Source organism: Rhinoraja longicauda, chromosome 28, assembly GCF_053455715.1.
Source record: "Rhinoraja longicauda isolate Sanriku21f chromosome 28, sRhiLon1.1, whole genome shotgun sequence".
Taxonomy (NCBI): domain Eukaryota; kingdom Metazoa; phylum Chordata; class Chondrichthyes; order Rajiformes; family Arhynchobatidae; genus Rhinoraja; species Rhinoraja longicauda.
In genome coordinates, this window is record NC_135980.1 from 11928040 (window position 1) to 11954191 (window position 26152).

The window sequence follows — 26152 nt, forward strand, 5'->3', positions numbered from 1 at the left end:
ACCCGAAAAGACACCCATTCCTTCTCTACAGAGATGCTTTTACTCCAGAATTTTGAGTCTATTTTAAGATAAAGAGCAGACAGAAGGCAAGCAAAAGGAAAACTTAAAAGAACTTGGAATAGTTCTCCAGCTAATCAAGCCTGCTAGTCACAGCATGGAAACAGGCCCTTCGGCCCAACTTGCCCACACCGACCGACATGTCCCAGCTACATTAGTCACCCCTGCCCGCGTTTGGTCCATATCCCTCCAAACCTGTCCTACCCATGTACCTGCCTAACTGTTTCCTAAATAGACAATAGACAATAGACAATAGGTGCAGGAGGAGGCCATTCGGCCCTTTGAGCCAGCACCGCCATTCAATGTGATCATGGCTGATCATTCTCAATCAGTACCCCTTTCCTGCCTTCTCCCCATACCCCATGACTCCGCTATCCTTAAGAGCTCTAAATGTTGGGATAGTCCCTGCCTCAACTACCTCCTCTGGCAGCTTGTTCCAAACCTATGTCCTCTGGTACTCGATTCACCTACTCTGGGCAAGAGACCTGATGCTGTATGTCACTGGTATTTTCACATCTGATTAGTTACCTTGGAAGAAGTAATAAAACGTCAAACTTATCTTAAATTCTGAACATGCACATGTCTTACTTTGATCTCTGACTGGCATGAAATCCCAAACTCCCAATCATCACAGCTGTGCAGTACGATGTATAACACAGTGGAGAAGCTCTCACACTGCTGACTCTTTGAGTTCTGGCGCACGCATTCAACCTCAATTACACCAGATGAACAAGCTAACTCCCCCTCCCATTCCCACACTGACCTTTATGTCCTGGGCCTCCTCCACTGTCAGAGTGAGGCCAAACGAAAATTGGAGGATCAGCGTGAGGGAGGGGGAAGAACAATGGAGGACCCGGCGTGGGGGGACTGCCGTGAGGGGGGTTGGGTGGGGAGGGGACGAACAAAGGGGGACTTGGCAAGGGGGTACTTTGTAACTTTGTCAGCGCCCTTAAGTGGCGACTATTTGCATACCTTGGGTATGCAAGCAAAGAATTTCACTGGGACTTGTCACACGTGGCAACAAAAGTATTCATTCAATCATCTCATATTTCGCTTGGGCAACTTACAACCCAGCGGTATGAGTTTTGATTTCTCCAACTTCAGGTAACCCTTGCATCCCCTCCCTCCGTCTCTCCCCCACCCTTGTCGTCGTACTAGTTTCGCTGTCGTCCTGCTGAGTTTTACTGTTTGCATTAACTCGTCATCACCTTCCCCATAGCCAACAATGGACCATTGTGTGCTCCACTTCTCCTTGATCATCGTTGCTTGTTGCATATCATTCATTCATTTGTTCCATGTCAAGTCAAGTCAAGTCAATTTTATTTGTATAGCACATTTAAAAACAACCCACGTTGACCAAAGTGCTGTACGTCAGTTCAGGTACTAAGAACGAACATACAATGGCACACAAACATAACAGCACATACATAAACAGTTCACAGCACCCCCTCAGAGGGCCTCAAACGCTAGGGAGTAGAAATAGGTTTTGAGCCTGGACTTAAAGGAGTCAATGGAGGGGGCAGTTCTGATGGGGAGAGGGATGCTGTTCCACAGTCTATATCTCTCGTTTCCCTCTGCCTCTGACTCTCAGTCTGAAGATGGGTCCTGACTCAAAACGCACCTCTTCCTTTTCTGCAGAGATGCTGCCTGACCCGCTGAGTTACTCCAGCGTTTTGTGCTTATCATCAGTGTAAACCAACACCTGCAGTTCCTTCCTACACACTACTAATTATGTGAGCTCTGCTCCTCCCCCAGCACCTCACTCTGGACCCACCTCAAACAACTTAATGGCCATTAATATCCTTGCTTCCCTTCGTCTACTTGTGAGGAACCTTGTTGACCAGTGTGCAAACAGCCTGTGCTATCTAACCAAGATGGTCGGGCATGCTGGTACTTACGATTACAGAATACAGATCCTCAACAAAATACTGCGCCGAGAAGCAGCATCAAACTTTGACAATAGATATAAAACAATAAGACTTGAGGTTCACATCTTGTACGAAGCATGCAATGATGTGCAAGAAACAAAGTGATGGGGGAACTCAGCAGGTCAGGCAACATCAATGATCAAATGCTGCCTGACCCGCCGAGTTCCTCCAGCATTTTGCTTTTCTGCTCCAGATTCCAGCATCTGCAGTCCCGTGTGACTCCATGAACCGATGTGCATTTCCTCTCCACTTCCACTTCATTTCCTGGTCAGTCTGCTGTTTCTCACCCTGTTCCCAGGCAGGGACATGGAGTTGATGACCTCACCAGCTCTCCTCTGCCACCTTGGCCAAACGAGACACATGCCTAGACAGGTGGGCATTAGTGCGCGATCAATACTGCGCAACTGTAGTGCACATTGCTAGTGAATACACTTTTCTTCATACAAGGACCTCTCCCACAATAAAAAGAGACTGGAGAGTGTAAGAAGGAACTGCAGATGCTGGTCCACACCAAACATAGACACAAAATGCTGGAGTAAGTCAGCAAGTCAGGCAGCATCTCTGGAGAAAAGGAAAGGGTGACGATTCGGGTCGAGACCCTTCTTCAGACTGAGAGTCAGGGGAGAGGGAAACTAGAGGCATGGAAAGGTCGAGTCTGGGTTAAAACGTGGTCGTAGAGCATGGAGTGCGGGAGGAATCGCAGTGCTGATGTACAGCACGTTGCCATTGCTGTGCCTAATGAAAAGGATGGAAATCAACCCGAAGGCTTGAGTTTGCACTGAAATCCAGCAAGCTTTTGTGAAACAAGAAATTCCAGTCCAAAGTCCCCCTGACAGCTTGCATCATCGTCACCCGCTGAGGTGGAGGCGTGCTGTATGATGCATCGAAGATAGACACAAAAAAGCTGGTGCAACTCAGCGGGTCAGACAGCATCTCTGGAGCAGAGAGAGAGGGTGTTGGAGAGAGGAGGAGAACTTCTTCAGGGTAGGCTTACCTTGAGGAGATTTCGCAGTGGAACATCCAAAATATGTAGGAAGGAACTGCAGATGCTGGTAACTTGAGGAGATTGGGGTCAAACACCCCTATTGATAGTTCTTGGCCAACAGAGAAATGGAAACTGGGTCCGATTAAATTTAAGGCTTCATTCTACAACACAAGGCTATCTATCGTAAGGCACTTCACAATGAATGAAGCAGTCTCACGTGCTGTCACTGTAGTCATCCTGCATACAGCAAAAAGCTCACAAACAGCATTAAACCAACTCATCTGATAAGAAATAGGGCGAAATATTAATGCCAATAAGCTGTGTTAACTCCGCTGCCCCTCTTCAAACAGCGATATGTAATCTTGTCTGTGCGTCTGAGTGCTCAGACCTGAAAGATGGAAACTTGTGTCACTGTGGCACTAGTGCCCCCAGCACTGGACTGGTATTTGGGGCAGCGTGTGGACTCAAAGCAAGCGGAGCTCACAACCTTTAGAGCCGAGGAAACATTATAACCTGTGGATAGAGCTGAGGATACATTATACTGTGTAGGAAGGAACTGTAGAAGCTGGTTTAAACCAAAGATAGACACAAAAATCTGGAGTAACTCAGCAGGTCAATAGACAATAGGTGCAGGAGGAGGCAATTCGGCTCTTCGAGCCATTCAATGTGATCATGGCTGATCATTCTCAATCAGTACCCCGTTCCTGCCTTCTCCCCATACCCCCTGACTCCGCTATCCTTAAGAGCTCTATCTAGCTCTCTCTTGCCACCCTGGCCAAACGAGACACATGCGTAGACAGGTGGGCACTAGTGCGCGATCAGTCAGACAGAAATGGAACAGGTGACGTTTTGGGTCTAGTCCCTTGCATCCCTCTCCCCTCTCTCTCCATCCATCCCCCACCCCAAGTCGTTGTACTAGTTTCAAAGTCGTCCCGTTGTCTTATTGTCTGTAACTTGGTTTTACCCGGCCCACGGCTAACAGTGGCCTGTTTCCTTCATCATTGTTGCTTTTTTACAGAACTTTATTGTCATTCGGTACAGATACCGAACGAAATTACAGCAGTCACAGAACACAACAAAAAAGAAAAGAACACAGGACACACGACCCCAACACAAACATCCATCACAGTGACTCCAAACACCCCCTCACTGTGATGGAGGGCAACAAAACTTCCACTTTCTTCCCCCCACGCCCCCTGTGCCTCACTTCTTTCTCCCCTGCACCCCTTGCATATCTTTCATTCATTTGTCCTACATCTCTCTATATCACCGTCTCTTTTTCTCTCGTTTTCCCTTTCCCCTGACTCTCAGTCTGAAGAAGGGTCTCGACCCAAAATGTCACCTATTCCTTTTCTCCAGAGATGCTGTCTGACCCGCTGAGTTGCACCAGCTTTTTTTGTGTCTATCTTCGTTGCATCATACTGCACGCCTGTACCTCAGCAGGTGACGAGGAGCCGATGATGCAAGCTGTCTGGGGGACTTTGGACTGGAATTTCTTGTTTCACAAAAGCTTGCTGGATTTCAGTGCAAACTCAAGCCTTCAGATTGATTTCCATCCATTTGATTAGGCAGAGCAATGGCAACGAGCTGTACATCAGCACTGTCTCCCACCGTGACCTCAATCAGAGCCTCTGACCCGAGTAACTCAGCTGCAATGCAAGATCTATGAGCATGTCGTTCAGGAAGCCATCTCACGAGTCATATTTCACAGTTATGCAGGAGAATTGTGTCCGAGAGGAGGCGGGGAGACAATTTGCCTGTAATGAGATTTCTGATCAATACCTGTAGGTGAAGAAATGAAATTGGGAGGGGAAAAGACAGAAGTCACCAGCCTGGTGGCTCTGGACACACCCCCAGGGAGGGGATTTGATTCCTGCAGATAAAAGGTTAATTGCAGTGGGCCCGGATTTCACTGCCGCAGTCCCGTCACTTCTGGACACCGCTCCTGATCGCCGCTCCCCGAGAAACACCTCAGCCGAATCCAAGGAGCGGTCTCATTTAGACGGGTGCTCCTGGAGTCAAACAACGAGGCCGGGCGGCAGCGGACCCTGAAGCGATGAAGTGAGTGTGACGAGTAGCTCAGAAACCCCCTGAAACCTGTGACAGTCAGCAAAGCTCCATGCCACGCTTAGCTGACTGTCAAATCCGTAAAGATTTTCCAATTTTTTCCTGAATAATGGCATTCGAAAGATTTAGAAAAGTTTGAAAATGATGCAAACAATTACAAAGGACTATACACACAATAATATGAACTTCACACAAACTTAAATTCATATTTTAAAAGAATAGCATTTTACAATCTTTTCTCTTTCTTCCTAACAGTCAGGCTAAATTTTAGTTTAAAAAAATTTAGTTTAGAGATACAGTGCAGAAACAGGCCCTTCGGCCCACCAAATCCATGCCGATCAGTGATCCTTGTACACTAGCCACATCCTACACACTAGACAATTTATACATTTTACAGAAGCGAATTAACCAACAAACCTGTACGTCTTTGGAATGTGGGAGGAGACCAGAGCAGCCGGGGAAAAACAGGGAGAATGTATAAACTCCATACAGACTGCACCCCTCGTCAGGATTGAACCCGGGTCTCTGGCACTGAAAGGCAGCAACGTTACCGCTGTGCCACTGTGCCGTTGAAATCCCCCACTGAATTAACGGCTCGGGGACCCTGTGCCAGCTAACAGTTTCCCACCTGCATGATGTGGAATCCCAGTGAACGCCAGCTCTGCTAACGGAATAGTCCGGGGAGCGGACAGCAGGGCTGCAATGCCCACGTGTCGCACGGAAACCCGAATCTTACCAACATGTACAGGCGTAGTGGTCGAGCTATCTCCGTACAGCACCAGAGACCTGGGTTCGATCCTGACCACGGGTGCTGTCTGTACGGAGTTTGTACGTTTTCTCCGTGGCATGCGTGGGCTTTCTACGAGATTTTCGGTTTCCTCCCACACTCCAAAGACACTCCACACAGCAGCGACGAAGACAAGGAAAAGTTCTACAAGGACCTTGACTGCTCGGTGAAGTCAACTCCTGCCAGTGACAAGCTTATTCTGCTGGGGGTACAGGTTTGTAGGTTAATTGGTTTGGTATGAATGTAAAATTGGCCCTAGCGTGTGTAGGATAGTGTTAGTGTGCCGGGATCGCTGGATGGCGCGGACTTGGTGAGCCAAAAGGCCTGTTTCTGTGCTGTATCTCTAAACTAAAGGTACTACCACCTAAATGCACAATGCCGTCTAGCTTGAACCTAAACCACGTGAACACCAACGTGGCTTCTCCACAGGTAATGCCGCCCACACTTGCCACCATCTCTCTATCTCTTCCTCTCCTGGAAGGCCCAGCCATTACCGACGTCTGCAGTCTCTCCTTCGACCTCAGATCTGTGTCCAGCCTCCACCTGTCCTTTTCTTTACTCTCCAAACCCCGATTGCTTTTCTCCCAGCCCACTCCACAAACAGCTTGTTAAGTATCCTCTGTGGACACGGTGTTTTATTGTGCAACTTCCCAGAAGATCGCCGTCACTGCATATAGTTAATGTATGGTGCAGTCTGAAGAAGAGTCCAGACCTGAAATGTCACCCAAGCACTCTAAAGAAGGGTCCAATCCTGAAACGTCACCTATTCAGTCTGAAGAAAGGTCCTGTCCCGAAACGTCACCTTCCTACAGGAGTCAACGAGCGCTTGATGAAGCTTTGTCTCCCTCTCACCTCCTCACGCCACCTGTCTGTCATCAGTGCTTACGCTCCCACTCTGACCAGCAGCGACGAAGACAAGGAAAAGGTCAACAAGGACCTTGACTGCTCAGTGAAGTCAACTCCTGCCAGTGACAAGCTTATTCTGCTGGGGGATTTCAACGCCAGAGTTGGCAGCGAAGGCCAGTGTTAGACTCAGGTGTCGGGGGCCCCGTGGTGTTGGAACGATGATTGCCAATGGGCTGCTACTGCTGAGTATGTGCACAGAGAACGATATCACCATCACCAACTCGCTCTCCAGACTGCCCAACAAGTACAAGACCACATGGATGCACAGAACATAGAACAGTATAGCACAAGACAATGCCCTTCAGTCCACAATGTCTGTGCAGAGCATGATGCCAAGACCAATTCTTATCTGCTTGCACACAATCCATGTCCCTTCATATTCATATGCCCATCCAAAGGTCTCTTAAATGCCACTATCATATCTGCTCAACCACCAGCCCTGGCAGCACATTCCAGGCATTGACCACCCTCTGTGTAAAAAAAACTTGCCCCGCACGTCCCCTTTAAACTTTGCCCCTTTCCCTTATAGTTATGCCTTCTTGTGTTAGATTTTTCCATCCTGGGGAAAAAAGGTTCTGACCGTATGTGCTATCTATGCCTCTCGTTATGCTATATACTGCCTTCAGGTTACATTGCAACCGCTGGCGTTCCAGAGAAAACAATCCAAGTCTGTCCAACCTCTCCCTGTAGTTCATATCCCCTAAATCAGGTATCATTTTGGTAAACCTTATCTGCACTCATTTCAAAGCCTCCACAACCTTCCTGTAATGCGGTGACTAGCACGGACTCATTTCTGCACACAGTTGACATAGTGGAGAGATGCTCCCTGTGGATCAGAACTGGAGGCTATTTGGCCCCTCTGGTCCATGTTGGCTCCAAGCAAAGCAATCCCATCTGTTCTGATGTCCCTGTAGCCCTGTGACATATTCTCCCACAAATCGGTCAACTTCTGCTTGATTCTTTTATTGCCAATTACTACCTCCACTGATGGCAGACAATTAGCCTGAGAATGCGCACGTCTCCGCGATGTGGGAGGATACCAGGGCACCTGGGGGAAACCCACGCGGTCACAGGGAGAACGTGCAAACTCCACATAGGAAGTATCCGAGGGTGGGATAACACCTGGGTCCCTGCGGAGCAGTGGGACTGCACCACCAAGCCGCTTGCAGTTTTACACTGTACGTAGTGGCACATAAACTGGAGCAAACTAAAGTACTTAATGGTCACGGGTGAGAGAATGGCATCATATCATGAAGTCATTGAATGAGACCCTCGAGAATTCACTAGCTGCATCGCAAGCACTAGAAATAAAATCGTTGGCTGTTACCGGATCTGTGCATGCAACCGAGAGAAGGAAAAACATTACTTAACGCAGCCAAGACTGTCACGGAAAATGACAGTAACATAGATTGGAAGGACTCGCTCGTCAGGGATCTTATTATTTAGGTAGTCTCGGAGTCCAGCCTGAGGAAACGGTAACTGAGAGATACAGGGTTAACCTCAGGAAAGTGCATGCACACCTGCAAAGCTGCCCACAGCCTGGCTGGAAATGTTGAACGGCTAACAGCAGGAAGAACATGTGGTGAAATACAAGACAAAGGCAGAACAGAGAAAATACTGGCATGGTTCCTTAGGTATTGTAAATACTGTGGATGACTGCATGGGGGGGGAGGGGAAAAGAAGGATTGACTCGTGTACCAGAACAAAATGTTGCAAAGTGAATTGGAAAACTAATTTCTGCACACAGTTCACACAGTGGAGAGACGCTACCTGTGGCTCAAAGCCCTTTTTTAAAATGAAACACGCTAGTTCAGTTTAATGTTATTATTGTCACCTGTACCGAGGCACAGTGTAAAGCTTTTTTTGCTGCGTGCTATCCAGTCAGCGAAAAGATTACATGATTACAATCAAGCTGTTCACAGTGTACTGTTACAGGGGAAAGGGTTTAGCGTTTAGTGCAAGATAAAGTCCGGGAAAGTCCCAAGAGGGTCGGCACAGTTGTGCAGCAGTGCAGATACTGCCTTACAGCACCAGAGACCCCGATTCCATCCTGACTACGGGTGCTGTCTGTATGGAGCTTGTACATTTTTCTCCGGGTACTCCCATATTCCAAAGACGTGCAGGCTTTTAGGTTAATTGGCTTCTGTAAATTGCCCCTGGTGTGCAGGATGCAAAAGTGGGAGAAATTAGACCGAGTGTACGTGATCGTTGGTTGGTGAGGACCTGGTGGGCCGAAGGGCCTGCTTCGATGCTGTATCTCTAAACTAAAGTCCGATTTAAGATGGTAGGTAAGGTAGATGGAGGTCAGGGCCACTCTCAAGGATGGTTCAGTTGCCTGATAACAGCTGGGAAGAAACTGTCTCTGAAACTGGAGGTTTTCAGTTTGCAACTATCTGTACATCTTGCCTGATGGAAGAAGGAAGACGAGGGAGTGAACAGGGTGAGACTGGTTCTTGATTATACTGGCACCTTTGCAGATGCAGAGATCCTGAGACCAGAGATGCTGCCTGTCCCGCTGAGTTACTCCAGCTTTTTGTGTCTATCTTCAGTTTTCAAACCAGCATCTGCAGATCCATCCTACATACTGGTGCTTTTGTTTGTTAGTTTTAAGTAATGGGCAAGTCTCCAAGTGATTGGGATGAGAGACGATACTGCTGACCATCACTTCTCTCTTTGATGGTCTGAATGGAAGACCCTGCCCCTTGGCCAAAATGGAAAAGGAGTGTTTAGGATGGTGTGGATAATCTTAGTTAAATGCATTACGAGCACCAGGAGCAGTGCACAACTTCACAAGCTACGTTGAAATTTGGTCCTGACCTGAAACGTCACCTGTCCACGTTCTCTAGAGATGCTGCCTGACCCGCTGAGCACTTTGTGACCTTTTTTGTAAACCAGCATTTGCAGTCCCTTGTTTCTTCACAGGCTCCCTACTGTACCTCCCCAATAGGATCCCCCCTGCCCAATATTTGTGGATGGGTTGGAGGGTTCCACTTTAGCCACCTCAGAACCCACCACCAAAGTGGAAGCGTCATCTTCAATTCCAAAGGATTCCCAATGAAGAAAAAAGATATTACAAGTTCACAAGTTATAGGAGTAGAATTAGGCCATTTGGCCCATTGAGTCTACTCCACCATTCAATCATGGCTGATCTCTGCAACCTAAACCCATTTTCCTGCCTTCTCCTCATAACCCTTGACACCTGTTCTAATCAAGAATTTGTCTATATCTGCCTTTAAAATATCCACTGACTTGGCCCCCACAGCCCTCAGTGGCAATGAGTTCCACAGATTTAACTACTCTCTGACTAAAGAAGTTCCTCCTCACCCCCTTTCTAAAAGAGCACCCTTTAATTCTGAATCTATCAGTCTTTGCCTTCAAAGTGGTAGTGTGAGCTGTGAGGAAGATGCTATGAGGTTGCAGGTTGTGCGAGTGGGCGGATGCATGGCAGAGCAGTTTAATGTGGATAAGTGTGAGGTTTTCCACTTTGGTGGTAAGAATAAGAAGGCAGATTATCTGAATGGTGTTAAGTTAGGAAAATAGGATGTACAATGAGATCTGGGTGTCCTAGTGCATCAGTCACTGAAAGGAAGCATGCAGGTACAGCAGGCAGTGAAGAAAGCCAATGGAATGTTGGCCTTCATAACAAGAGGAGTTGAGTATAGGAGCAAAGAGGTCCTTCTGCAATTGTATAGGGCCCTAGTGAGACCGCACCTGGAGTACTGTGTGCAGTTTAGGTCTCCAAATTTGAGGAACGATATTCTTGCTATTGAGGGCGTGCAGCGTAGGTTTACTAGGTTAATTCCCGGAATGGCGGGACTGTCATATGTTGAAAGACTGGAGCGGCTAGGCTTGTATACACTGGAATTTAGAAGGATGAGGGTGGATCTTATCGAAACATATAAGATTAGTAAGGGGTTGGACACGTTAGAGGCAGGAAACATGTTCCCAATGTTGGGGGAGTCCAGAACCAGGGGCCACAGTTTAAGAATAAGGGGTACGCCATTTAGAACAGAGATGAGGAAAAACTTTTTCAGTCAGAGAGTTGTAAATCTGTGGAATTCTCCGCCTCAGAAGGCAGTGGAGGCCAATTCTCTGAATGCATTCAAGAGAGAGCTAGATAGGGCTCTTAAGGATAGCGGAGTCAGGGGGTATGGGGAGAAGGCAGGAACGGGGTACTGATTGAGAATGATCAGCCATGATCACATTGAATGGCGGTGCTGGCTCAAAGGGCCGAATGGCCTACTCCTGCAACTATTGTCTATTGCTTTGTCTACTAAATCCCATTTCTTCAGCCAAGCTTTAAGTCATGCAATGGATTTTATTTTCCCTTACAGGAACCTTGGGGAGAAATTTCCTTGTACTGAATATTGGCCTAAAATGTTCCTCATCTGGTTTATGTCAACATTTCCAAATCAAACATGAAAGATTTCTATGGAAATTTGTGAAAAACCGGTATATGCCCAAATATAAGTGTGGGCATATATGAATTGGAGTTGCTACCTTACAGCGCCAGAGGTCCAGGTTCAATTCTGACCATGACTGCTGTCTGTACAGAGTTTGTACGCTCTCCCTGCGACCACGAGTGTTTCCTCCGGGTGCTCCGGTTTCCTGCCGCACTCCAAAAGCTGCATGGGTTTGCAGGTTAATTGGCTTCTGTAAAAATTGTAAATTGTCCCCAGTGCGTGTAGGATAGTGCTAGGGCACGTGGGTGATCGCTGGTCCGCCTGGACTCGGTGGGCCGAAGGGCCTGTTTCCACGCCGTGTCTCAAAGGCCAAGGATGGATGGGATAATAAAGAAACCCTTGGAAAGGTTAAAACTACACTGCCGTCGAGGGTGGGAGGGAGTGAGACACTGACACAGCCTGGCAATGCGATGAATGGACAGCCATAAAGCTGAGTGGAGGTTGTGAATCAAACAGGGGTGGACAGGAACAATGAATGACTGCCTGACCTTGGAGTTTCAGCCTAGGGATGGTCTCGCCCCTAATTTAATTTAACAAGACCACATGATACACCCGTCATTACTGCTCACTCTGCTGCACATAGGATGCTTTTAACAAGGAACAAATGCATGTTAAACCCCCCCCACATAGGCAGGAGAGCAGTGTAGCCTGGTCCTCCCGAATAGTTTTACCATGGAAACATAGCCCCACTTCATTGAAATTGAAATGAAAGGTTATTATGCTTTCAGCTTATAGTAATTATAGAGAACTTAAGATAACCATCCTGCTTTTTAATCACTCAGGACAGTCCCGAGCATGGAGCTTTTTATAAAATACAAAGAGAGCCACGGGCTTATAAATCTATTGGCACAAAAGTGCGTTCGATCCACACATGTCGGGCATCACAAAGGATCAGCTGTTCAAACAGATTAACCCTTTGTTTTGTAGCTCTCTCTATTACCAATTACAATTCTTATTCATAAACTATTTACTTAAAGTCTATTTAACTGCATAGGAGAGATAACGAGTTTTATTCTTCTTAATCTGCTCTCTTCTTCATCAATGAAAACGAGAAGCTGCCAGACAAGACACTAAGGCTGAGGGGTGAATGTGGTGAAGATGCCTCAGTGAGAACACTTGTCGGGCACTTGGGTGGGTGAGGCAAGCCAAAGGCAAGGGGGCTGGAACACAATTTGGAATCAATATTGCAATTAATCTGCATCATTCTCTAGATGTTGACACAGACAGTTTTTCGCCTTTACCTTTAGATACATAGAAATAAAATTAACAGAAAGAAGTGATGAAGCAGTTGAACCTCTTGGATTGGGCTGGAGTGAGCTTCAATGTTCCTTGGTTAAAGATTGATTAGTAGGACTGGATGTTACAATCCCTAAGGTTTTGCACTACAATTGACTGGTGTTGTTCATGGGGATGACCACTAGGTGCTACCATTCAGACACATCTTCAGTTGTGTACCTCAACGTCACTGGGTGTTTCGGCCTTTTATCACAAGACACCCTCAGTCGAGGCAGGCCCAGCCTGCAGGGTGATCAGACCTGTGTCTTATGGAAGGAATAAGTCATTGCCTCTGCCAGATTGTCATGCAGCTTTGAATGGTCAGAACTGGGTTTACTGACCTGAGAGATACAGTGCAGACACAGGCCCTTCGGCCCACTGAGTCTGTGCCAACCAGCGATCACCCCATACAATAACCCACAATTTTACAATTTACCAAAGTCATTTAACCTACAAATCTGTACATCTTTGGAGTGTGGGAGGAAACTGGAGCATCCGGAAAAACACCCACGCGGTCATGTGGAGAGCGTGCTAACCCCCCTAGTCAGGATCGAACCGGGTCTCTGCGTGTGCTGCTCATTGTTTACTTGGCTTCCAGATCAATAAAGGCTTTTTGAACAAGGTCACGGAGACTGGCCACTGCTTGAAAAACCATAACAGAGAAAAGAAGTAAGAGGAGTGAACAGGGATGGTGAAAATCGTGACTTCATCGGTTGATAAGGAAAATAAAATGAAACCTTTAGCAAATCCGCACTGTGTCCTTGAATTTCTGTTTGTTCACCAGAGATGCTAATTCTAATGTGGAGCTGAGATGAACTAATAAATGGTCATTAGCGTCAGGCTAGCATTCGTGAAGCACATCATTACATCAAAATACCTCAGTGCATGTCAAGACTCCAGGAACCATTTTGCTTCCAACGTGAAGCTTTGCTGAAACTCTGCAGGTTTACAGAACAGGCTTTGCTGTGCTGTGGCCTGACCTCTGACACACATTCCCATCAAGAGGAGCTCCACATCCAGTTAATGAAATGGGTACAAGCTATCCTGTACGTGTCTCCCTCTGTCAGGTGCGAGTCTCACGGTGTCAACAAGCACATCTTTCTTATCGCTACACCATTGCGAACACGGGTAACCGTACCGCAAAATAATGACACCCGATTCCAGCCCCGGCAGGTGAAGCGGCATACTGTCTTAGCACGTACTTTGAAAATGTGCTTTGCAGAATTCTGGATCCTGCCTCTGAACATAAAGTAAAGAGACAGACGCACATTAACAGGATCTACAGCTATGGCCACGGATACTGGAACCATTAATAAATAGGAACGCAAAAGGAATTGCTTTACAGAGGGATCAGCCAATCATCCCTGACCCGCCTGCAATTGGTCCAAAACGCCGCAGCGAGACTCCTGACGGGTACCGTAAAAGGAACCAAATCGCCCCGATTCTGGCCTCTTTCCACTGGCTCCCAGTACGGAACAGAATCGATTTCAAACTCCTCCTATTTGCATACAAAGTACTAAAAGGGATGGCCCCCCATATCAAAAATCTTCTAACCCACCACTCAATCTCCAGGTCCCTCAGGTCGGCCGACTTAGGGGTACTGACTATCCCTGTCTAGGCTTAAGCTCAGGGGCGACCGCGCTTTTGCGGTTGCAGCTCCTAGACTGTGGAACAGCATCCCTCTCCCCATCAGAACTGCCCCCTCCATCGACTCCTTTAAGTCCAGAGCTCAAAACCTACTTCTATTCCTTAGCGTTTGAGGCCCTCTGAGGGGGCGCTGTGAACTGTTTATGTCTGTGTTCTTAGGTTTGTGTGCTATTGTATGTTCTTTTTTAGTACCTGCACTTTGGTCAACGTGGGTTGTGTTTAAATGTGCTATACAAATAAAATTGACTTGACTTGACTTGACTACTGAGAGCAGTGCTCCTCAAGTCAACCCCAAAGGATGTCTCCCACTGAAGTCTGGGGCGGGGAATGTGAACCAGGGTGCAGAGGGATCACGGTCATGAATGGGGGCAGGCAGGAGGATGGAGTCTGACTGGTCATGGGGGAAGATTGGTGGATGAAGTGAGGCTGGGAATGTCAGCAGACCGATGTAGCCGTGGACATGGTCCAGGGTGCAGGAAGGTCAGAGCCGGGAATGTGGGCAGTGGACAGAGATCGGCCGGAAACGCCTGGGCGTGCGGACACATGATGGCTGAGAACGTGGACAGACAGACGCGCGGATGATGCACGACCTGGGACGCGGGCAGACAGGCTGTGTACCGATGCAATGGGGCCGGGCAAGCAAATGGAAATGCGATGGGGACATAGCCAAGTGTGGAGAGGGAGTGATGTGGGGAAGCGGCCGGGAGTCAAAACTGGTGCATGGTTTGGTCCAGGAGCTGGAGACTGGATGCTGACTCACAGAGGGAAGCAGTCTGTGAAGAGGTGGAGCATTCTTAAGTGAAGAGGTTCGGTAAATTGGCGGAGTCAAGGGAAGGGCTGATAGAGTCACAGAGTGATGCAGTGTGGAAACAGGCCCTTCAGCCCAACAACGCCCACACCAACCAACATGTCCCCATGTACACTAGTCCCACCTGCCTGCGTTTGGTCCATATCCCTCCAAGTTCTATCCATGAACCTTTCTAACTGCTTCTTAAACGTCGGGATATTCCCAGCCTCAACTACCTCCTCTGGCAGCATGTTCCATACACCCAGCACCCTTTGTGTGAATGAGGGGTGTTGGAAGTGAGGAGGATGGACCTGTACCCAAGCTTGTGCGCGTTAGAGAGAGCAAGTGCATTCAACCTGCGCTAATAAGTAGCAGTAATCAACACACTACTTTAGCGGTTAATATGGCTGTCATCTTAAAAGTTTTTGTTTTGCCAAATTGGCCCCTGCCCTGAAAATAGTGACTGTCACTGGGATCTGGCGGTTGGCAGAAACTCGCTAACATATGGAGCAAGTGAGGCAAACAGGTTTCAGGGGAAGCCAGAAAAATAGACAGTGATAAAATAAAAGGAGATGCAGCTAGGTTATGATGAAGGAATAAAGTGGGGACTCACTCAAGCATAAATACCAGCAAAAGCCAACTGGCTTGAATAGTTGTCTTAATACCGTGTGACAGGGTGAGATGGAACAGACCGCAGAAGGAAGGGACATGATGATACGTACCTTCACCTTCTCTTGCTCAGGGGCTGGGACTTTGCTTGGAATTTTAATGCAGGAAGGAACTGCAGATGCCAGTTAACACCGAAGATCGACACAAAATGCTGGAGTAACTCAGTGGGTCAGGCTGCATCTCTGGAGAAAAGGAATAGGTGACGTTTCGGGTCGAGACTGAGTCAGGGGAGAGGGAAACCAGAGGTATGACACGTTATAGAACAAATCAGATTCGGCACCGATGATCAAGGAGCCCACAATGGTCCATTGTTGGCTGTGGAGGAGGCGATAACGAGGGGGATACGAACAGTGAAACCAGCAGGACGATTAGGACGAGGGAAGGACGGAGAGAGAGGGAAAGCAAGGGTTACTTGGAATTAGAGAAATCAATACTCATCGGCTTGTAAGCTGCCCAAGCCGAATATGAGGTGCTGTTCCTCCAATTTGCGTGTGGCCTCACTCAGACAGTGGAGCAGGCCCAGGACAGAAAGGACAGTGTGGGAATGGGGAAGTTAAATGTTAAAGTGCTTGGCAACCGGGAGATCGCGTGGGCCAAGGAAATTAGGCCGTCAGACTCGTGCCGACGCACTGAAAGAAACATTTTACTGCTCTTTTCCCACAATATTCAAGGTCATTTGTCCAACGCTAGCTCATCTGTCTCGAAAGAGTGCACAGCCTGCTAACCACAACATCAGTTGTTACTGGATTCAAATGATACCACTCTTGCAGCCAGAAATCCATTCCAGGTATTGATCACCCCTATATGTGAAGAATTACTTCTGTAATCACTGCTCTAACCCCAGGCCTCTTGTCTTGTTTTCTTGCTTAAAAGCTTACTGCACAAAAAAAGCTGTTTGTTTTTATAAGGTACTGTGAAGTATGACAGGATCCATAGCGAATGCCCATTATATACATTTGCACAATTCTCCCCAATCACTGTCCAGTGGAGAACTGAAATCCCCATCATCCTGGAGGTCACCAATGACTCAGAAAGTCAACAATGCTGTCCATGCAAATACTGTGCTGATAACTGGGGCGGCACGGTAGCGCAGCGGTAGAGTTGCTGCCTTACAGCGCCAGAGACCCAGGTTCGATCCTGACTACAGGCGCTGTCTGTGCGGAGTTTGTGCGTTCTCCCCGAGAACGTGTGAGTTTTCTCCGAGATCTTCGGTTTCCTCCCACACTCCAAAGACGTGCAGGTATGTAGGTTAATTGGTTGGGTAAATGTAAAAATTGTCCCTAGTGGGTGTAGGATAGTGTTAATGTGTACGGGGATCGCTGGGCTGCGCGGACTTGGTGGGCCGAAAAGGCCTGTTTCCGCGCTGTATATATATGATATGATATGATGATGGTTTTCCCCAGGTGCTCTGGTTACCTCCCACTCTCCAAAGATGTACAGGTTTGCAGGTTAGTTGACTTTTGGTAAAGATCGACTCCATTTACACCTCATGCTGCCTCGGCAAGGCCACCAGCATAATCAAGGACGAATCGCACCCTGGCCATTCCCACTTCTCCCCTCCCTCTCCCATCGGGCAAAAGGTGTAGAAGTGTGAAAACGCACACCTCCAGATTTAGGACTGTTTCTTAACAGCTGTTATCGGGCAACTGAACCATCCTACCAGCAACAAGAGAGCAGTCTTGAACTACCATCCTCCTCATTGGAGACCCTAGGACTATATTTAATCGGACTTTAGTGGCTTTATCTTGCACTAAACGTTATTCACATTATTCCCGTCATCACGTGTCTGGACACTGTGAATGGCTCGAACGGCACGGTGGCGCAGCGGTAGAGTTGCTGCCTTACAGCGAATGCAGCGCCGGCGGCTCAGGTTCGATCCTGACTACGGGTGCTGTCTGTACGAAGTTTGTACGTTCTCCCCGTGACCTGCGTGGGTTTTCTCCGAGATCTTCGGTTTCAACCCACACTCCAAAGACGTACAGGTATGTAGGTTAATTGGCTGGGCAAATGTAAAAATTGTCCCTAGTGGGTGTAGGATAGTGTTAGTGTGCGGGATCGCTGGGCGGCGCGGACCCGGTGGGCCGAAGGGCCTGTTTCTGCGCTGTATCTCTAAATCTAAATCTAATCATGTATTGTCTTTCTGCTAATTGGTTAGCAGGCAACAAAAGCTTTTTATTGTACCTCGGTACATGTGACAATAAACTGAACTCAAACTCAAAGATTGACCCTAGTGTGCAGGCCAATGCAGGTGCACTGGGATTGCTGGCCGGTGCGGTGGGCCCAAGGGCCTGCTTCCGCACTATACCTCTAAAAACAAACCTTATCTGGGTTTACCTGGGAGTTATGCGATTTTTATCCCTTGTTCCTCCAGAACTATTATATCACCCCAGTAGCAAAGGAGGCTTGGGATGAAGCTCTCGTGGAGTAAACTCCTCTTTCTGGAATGAAGAATGGCTCCAACAACACTAAAGAGATTGAAGAAGGGTCTCGACCCGAAACGTCACCCATTCCTTCTCTCCTGAGATGCTGCCTGACCCGCTGATTTACCCCAGCATTTTGTGTCTACCTTCAATTTAAACCAGCATCTGCAGTTTTTTTTTCCTACACAACAGAGATTAATATCATATTAAGCAAAGCAGAGATTTACTCCCGATTTTATGACTCATGTTCTAATTCATTCACACTCTTTGTCAGCAGGTGCAGGTCACAACATGTGTCGGAAGGAACTGGTTTAAACCGAAGATAGACACAAAAAGCTAGAGTAAATCAGTGGGACAGGCAGCATCTCTGGAGAGAAGGAATGGGTGACGTTTCGGGTTGAGACCGTCTGAAGAAGGGTCTCGATCCGAAACATCACCCATTCCTTCTCTCCAGAGATGCTACCTGTCCCGCTGAGTTACTGCAGGTCACAACGTAATGGGACCAAGAAACAGTCATCGAGAAATCCGGGAGCCACAAAGTCATGATTGCAAACTGCAGATCTGTGCAATCCGCTGCAATTAGATTCTTCAATAATCTACCCAAACTTAGATAGATTTTAATCAGAGAGCTTTGTCAGGTTGACAATTCTGATCAATAAACCTTTCTAACCGCTTCTCTCTCTTTCCTACAGGCAGCCAATTTAAAGAGGCTAAATGAACCACAGCGAACACGAAGCTTCAGGCCCTTACCTCGGTGTCTAAACCAAGTCCATGAGAGGAATAGACCGGGTAGATGCACAGAATCTCTTTGCCCAGAGACGGGGAATCGAGGACCAGAGGATACTGGTTCAAGGTGAAGGGGAAAAGATTTAATCGGAATCTGAGGGGTAACTTTTTCGCACAAAGGGTGGTGAGTGTATGGAATAAGCTGCCAGAGGAGATAGTTGAGGCTGGGACTATCCCAACGTTTAAGAAACAGTTAGACAGGTATATGGATACGACAAGTTTGGAGGGATATGGACCAAGTGCAGGCAAGTGGGACTAGTGTAGCTGGGACATGTTGGCCGGTATGGGCAAGTTGGGCCGAAGGGCCTGTGTCCACACTGTATCACTCTATGACTATGGCACTTGTTGCATTGCCAGAGTGAGACCTGAGAGTCTGTGACTTAAACAAAGTGTATCGAATCCGTCCATCCCAATGTAAAAGAAACTCCATGCATTAAATGGCTCAGGGCTAAACGGCAGGAATGGGATACATTGGGAACACTGTTCCACTACATTGTTGACAGAGCTCCTGACATCAATCTCTACTGATTTATTGTGTAGGAAGGAACTGCAGATGTTGCTTTAAACCGAAGGTAGACACAAAAAGCTGGAGTAACTCAGCGGGCCAGGCAGCATCTCTGGAGAAAAGGAATATGAGACTTTTCGGGTCGAGACCCTTCTTCAGACTGAGAGTCAGGGGAAAGGGAAAGGAGAGATATAGACGGTGATGGGAAGAGATATAGAGCAAATGAATGAAAGGTATGCAAAAAAGTAACAATGATAAAGGAAACAGGCCATTGTTAGCTGTTTGCTCGGTGAGAACGAGTACAGACAATGAGACTCAACAAGACGACTTTGAAGCTGGTAAAACTTGTGTGGGGGAGGGATGGAGAGATGGATTTTTCTGGTAACAGAGGAGACCATTTGCCCCTCTAGTGTTGTTGCCGGCTCTCAGCAAGATTCTAATCCTGTAGACCTGCAGGTTCATTCCCTCTCAAGCATCTATTCATTTCCCTTTGTGAAGCACTTGTTGATTTGCCAACTCCTTCAAGCTGTCAATTCCAGATATCTGTTCCCTATTTTTCTTCACATTCTCCTTATGTTTTCTAGTATAGAGTGTGACTAATGTACACCAGGAGTTATGTGCAACAACTTAAACAGTATCTCTACTTTCTTCAGGGCTTAACGAGATTCAGCATGTCATCGAACACTAACAAACTTCTAGAAAATATCCTGACTGGCCTGGTACAGCAATTCCAAAGCACGGGGCCAAAGCAAGAGGCTGCAGAGTGGTGGTGGACTCTGCCTGGTCAAATCATTAGCACAGCCCTCCCTACCATCTAAAGTATCTAGATGAGACGTTGCCTCAAGAAGGTGGTATACTAACATCAAGGATCCCCACTCATTAGCTAGAGTGTGGTCCTGCCCTCCCATCTACCTCAGTGGTACGTTTGAACTATCTTTAATCAGACTTTATCTCGCACTAAATGTTGTGCCCCTTATCCTTTATCTGTACGCTGTGGATGGCTTGATTGTAACCATGTATAGTCTTTCTTTGGTAGACACAAAATGCTGGGGTAACTCAGCGGGCCAGGCAGCATCTCAGGAGAGAGGGAATGGGTGACGTTTCGGGTCGAGACCCTTCTTCAGACTGATGTCAGGGGAGGGGGCTGGACAAAGATAGGATGTAGTCTAAATTGTAATCCATGAATACAATTTAGCCAGCCACAGTGTACAGATACATAAAGGAAATCATGTGAATAATGTTTAGTGCAAGATAAAGCCAGTAAAGACCGATCAAAGGTAGTCCGAGGGTTTCCAATGAGGTAGATAGTAGTTCAAGACTAACTATTCCAATGTTGTATGTACCAGCCTTAGTTTATTGATTGCTATAATAAAAACATGTTCATTTCAATGCTCCAAATCAAACTGAGTTTATGTTATATTTCATAGTACAGATGCAAGAAGAATCCAATACACCACACTTATGAAGATATTTGTTGTATTGTCAGAGTGAGACTTGAGATTTGTAACTTTAAGAAAGTACATCAAATATGTCCAAACCAAAGTAAAAAATCATGCATCAAAGTAGCTCAAGGCAAAATAGCAGAAATGGAATACATTGGGAAAATCATTCCTGATGACAGAATGTGAACAGTTAGCTTGAACGATTGGATATGTTCTTTAGATCCATAATCATTGTAGAAGTTATGGGCAAAATTCCAAAGAAGAAAATGCAGCGATCGAAGAGAGAATGATTTATTCCCTCTGTACACCAAGCTCAAGTGAGCTTCTGTTATAATCCATAGTCACAAATATTTTACAATAAATTTTAAGTGTAGTTTGGTTCTTGAATCATCCCAAATGGGAACGTGCAATGTGTAATTTACGTAAACACACACTTACGTAAACAATTCTGTACTTAGTCCCTAGTACAAAATTCTGTACTCAGTCCCTAGTACAATCAAGGCAGTTTGCACTTTCCACAACACTGCACGATCACTTAACGTTACATCAGAAACAAGCTGGGCAATGGCAGCGGTGCTTACCCAGAAGGCTGCGTGCCGTAGAAAGTGCCCTGGACGACGCTGCGACAGTTAACACTCAGACACAAAGTGCTGCGCTAACTCAGCAGGTCAGGCAGCATCTCTGGAGGACAGGGACAGGTGACGTTTCGGGTGCGGACCCTTCTTCAGACTCAGGAAGTTATTTTGGGCTGGGGATGGTGATTCTGACTTACATAAAATCTGACTTACAAAGGGTTCATGGGACGTAACCCTTACGCAAGTCGGGCAGTGCCTGTATTTCCTCTCTCTAAACTATGACCGATGCCTAATTCTTGACCTTATATCTCCTCCCAACCTTCTTTGCTCCAAGGAGAACAACTTGGCTACCTTGACATTAGAAATTGAATCCCTATTACTGGAATCATTCTAGTTAAACTCTTATCCTAACTTTGACCTTCGCCTTCTTCCTAAAAAGGGCGATAACCAGAATTGGACACAAGGCACCAGTGGTGCATTCAAGAGAGAGCTGGATAGAGCTCTTAAGGATAGCAGAGTCAGGGGATATGGGGAGAAGGCAGGAACGGGGTACTGATTAAGAATGATCAGCCATGATCACATTGAATGGCGGTGCTGGCTCGAAGGGCCGAATGGCCTCCTCCTGCACCTATTGTCTATTGTCTATTGGTAGCTGAAGCAGCACTTTATACAGACTCATTACAAGTTCTCCACTTTTGTACTCTGTGTGTCGATTTATGAATCCCAGGATACCACGTGCTCCCTAAAGCCAAATACCATTTACAAGGTTTTCTGAACCTATACACACATAAAGATTGCAGCTTGACTGCAGTGGCAGTGAAGAGGGAATAGCCAACACCAGCTCACTTACTGGCTTAGCACATTAGGGAAGAGAGCAAAGCGGGTACTGAAAGTGTAAGAAAATAACTGCAGATGCTGGTACAAATCGAAGGTATTTATTTCACAAAATGCTGGAGTAACTCAGCAGGTCAGGCAGCATCTCGGGAGAGAAGGAATGGGTGACATTTCGGGCCGAGACCCTTCTTCAGTCTGAAGAAGGGTCTCGACCCGAAAGGTCACCTATTCCTTCTCTCCTGAGATGCTGCCTGCCCTGCTGAGTTACTCCAGCATTTTGTGGGGAAAAAAAGCGGGTATTGATGTGCACGAAACTGCATGGGGAAGGGTTGCAATGTCATTTACCCCGCTGATGGAGAGCAAGGGTAATTGGTGTGGGGGGGAAAGGGGGTTTTGGAGCACGGCGTACTGTAAACTATGCCGTACATGTGATTGAATCTGTTTACAGGGAAAATTAGCAAGGGAATGGGATTGCAAAGAAAACCAAAATGTTTACAGTTGCCGATTCCCATGAAAAATGCCTTCCAGCTGAAAAAAAAGGAACACAGCTCCATACTGACCCTCAACTCTCGAAGCCACAACCCTCCTTTACTTATCAGCATTCCAACAAAAATAGATGTTGTGCTTTCACTCTGGACGCACACCTCAGTCCATTAAAATGCAGAGACTGTTCCTTTGATAAGATCCTGCGCTGAAAAGAAGGACATCATGATTGCTTATACAAAAGGCAGTTGGCAATGTGCAGGTGCCAAGGTACAACAGATGGCTCACAATTTAGGTCGTCCCTGCAGAAATCAGTATAAAATAAAACTCAAAGAGGACTTGGGTATGCAGTTTTTAATTAGGGAACTGCCAAAGCTTCACATTACTTTGCAACAGAAGGCGACCATTTGGGCCCATTGACTCTTTAGTGGCTCACGGTAATCTCATTTCCCTACTACTTTTCTCCATAATCCTTCAATTTAGTTTAGACAAGTGGACCCGTTGGGCCCAAATCTCTCCTGCATTGGTGCAGCACCCCCTCCCCCCTCTCTTCCCCTCCTCTCCCCCCTCCCCTCTCCTCCCCCCCAAACCCCCCTCCCCCACTCCATCACCCTCAACCCCCCTTTATCCTCCTCCCCCCTCCCTCCCTCCTCCCCCTCCCACCACCCCCCTCCCTCCCTCCCCCCTCCCTCCCTAGGAGATAGATTTAAACTTTAAAATATGAATAACTTTAAAAATATAACACCGATTTCAATTAATCGTCTTCCATTAGCACCAAAGGGACGACGGTGAGTAAGGTGGGCCTAAAATTGTCGCGTTATCGTGTACCGTTTTGGCTGTAGTTCAGGAACAAACAAACAAACAACGAGAGTTTTAATATATAGATTAGAGATACTGCGCGGAAACAGGCCCTCAGGCCCACCGAGTCCGCACTGACCAGTGAGCCCCACACATTAACATTACCCTACACACACTAGGGACAATTTTACATTATACCAAGCTAATTAACCTACAAAATCCCTACCACTAATTTCACAACCCTGCGTACTAGAGGTAGTTTACAATGAATTGCAACACAATGTCCTCGATAAACATTAACACAGAAGTACCCCAAGGTTTTGTACTCAGTCCCCTGCTTTACTCACTCTCTACCCACAACTATGTAGCCAGACACAGTTTCAATGCCATCTTTAAATGGCAGGTTGAACTGATTCAAGGAAAGAGTACAGAGAAGATTTACGAGGATGTTGCCAGGACTAGAGGATCTGACCAACAGGGAGAGGTTGAGTAGGCTGGGATTCTATTCCCTGGAGCGCAGGAGGATGAGGGATGATCTTATAGAGGTGTATAAAATCATGAGAGGAATAGATTGGGTCGATGCACAGAGTCTCTTGCCCAGAGTAGGTGAATCGAGGACCAGAGGACATAGGGTTTAAGGTGAAGGAGGAAAGATTTAATAGGAATCTGAGGGGTAACTTTTTCACGCAAAGGTTGATGGGTGTATGGAACAAGCTGCCAGATGGAACAGGCTGGGACTATCCCAATGTTTAAGAAACATTGTTTAAGTTAGACAAGTACATGAGTAGAACAGTTTTGGCAGGATATGGGCTAAATGCAAGCAGGTGGGATTAACGTGGCTGGGACATGTTGGCCGGTGTGGACAAGTTGGGCCAAAGGGCTTGTTTCCACATTCTGTCACTCTATGGCTCTAAGGAAGAATCCTTCTTCAAAAATGAGGAATTGAAATAAATTATTTGGTAATGTAGCGACCATAGAGAATGGTCCGGGTCGTCGAACCCTCAGATTGGCCAGCGAGGTCACGTGTGAACGCGACCGTGGGGATTGGTCCAGAGAGCGACACCGCTGATTGGCCAGTGTGGTCATGTGCGCTTTTGGCGCCCGAAATGTTCAGTTCGGCGAAGTCTTCGAAGAAGACAGTAAGTTTTTGATGGTTGTCCTTTACCTTGTTGTTTAACTTTGTATTCGAATATTGCGGCTGCAATAAACTTCTTCTACAACCAACAAGTTTTCGGACTCGCCATAGTAGCATATTAATTGGACGAAAAGACCCATATAGAGTATCAGGTAGAACGTCTGTCTCCGGACTTATCCCATCTCCACTCTCCAACACACAGAACTTCCTTTCCCTAGCCTGAAACAACTGAGACATGCAGCTCTAAACTATGTAGGAAAGAACTGCAGATGCTGGTTTAGGCTGACTTCTTCAGATTGAAGAAGGGTCTCGACCCGAAACGTCACCCATTCCTTCTCTCCAGAGATGCTGCCTGTCCCGCTGAATAACTCCAGCAGTTTGTGTCTACCTCAGCTCTAAACTATCACAGTTTTACTGAAAGTAATCGTTCACTGATTCATTTGAAGGTGAGATTTGAATGTAATTTTTAGCCCCTACAGATTAAAGGGCAATTTACAACTAGGGGTACAACACCAGTGACAAGGCAGGGCCTTGAAGGTGTTTCCACAGCGTGAGCAGAGTTGGGTACAAGCAGTGCAGAGAGATGTGGCCAACAGCTGTCTAAACATAGACCAAAATACGTGCCTTTGGTAATCAGCATTAACCGGCCATCCATTGTAATTCCTGTTTGACATTTAGTTCCATTAAAGCCAACCAAAGATGGATTTCTGCTCCATAAACTCCTCTTGCTGCCTCCCTGTCATTATAAATGAGCATCTATAAATATGTCCTTAATTCACAGCTGCAATGTTTGCTATTTACACATTCCCATTTAAATAGAAGTTATAAAAGATGGTGGTAATTATGTCTGGTTTAAAGTAAACCAGCAGAATCCAGTAGGGAGTTGGACTTGCTGTATTGTACATTTAAAGCAATTTTTTACTTCGCTTAATAGTGTCTTACATTAAACACACAAGAATAATTATTTTAATTTAATACCGGCCTTAACGTTGTAGCTAACGCTGGCAACATTGCTTGGCCGTTTTTGTGTAGACATGATCACATTATGACCGCATTCGGACTGAAGAAGGGTCTCGACCCGAAACGTCGCCCATTCCTTCTCTCCCGAGATGCTGCCTGACCTGCTGAGTTACTCCAGCATCTTGTGAATAAATACCTTCGATTTGTACAAGCATCTGCAGTTATTTTCTTATGACTGCACTATAGTTGACCACATAATATCTGACCACGTGATGTCAATGATTACCTTGTGCTTTTTGCTCATGATTTTACTCCTTTTCCTTCAGTGTTTTAAATATCACCTTAATAAATTAATTGAATGATGTTCTGATCTGTTGGCCCCCATAAGACGACTCTTCTCCCTTCTACCAACATTTCTTTCAGCAGGACCCTTGCTGTCTGGTTATTCCTCATGCCCACCCTTGATCCCTGGTTATTCCCCCAGGTCCCTGGGTTCATTAAACCCTTTCATTGCGATCTCCTTCTTTACCGTGCTCACACTCGCCTCTTTTGCCATTTGCGGCTTAAGAAAATCTACTGAAATCCATGTCCATCTCCAGCTCAATCTCCAGTTGACATCATTCAACATTCCAACACTCAACAT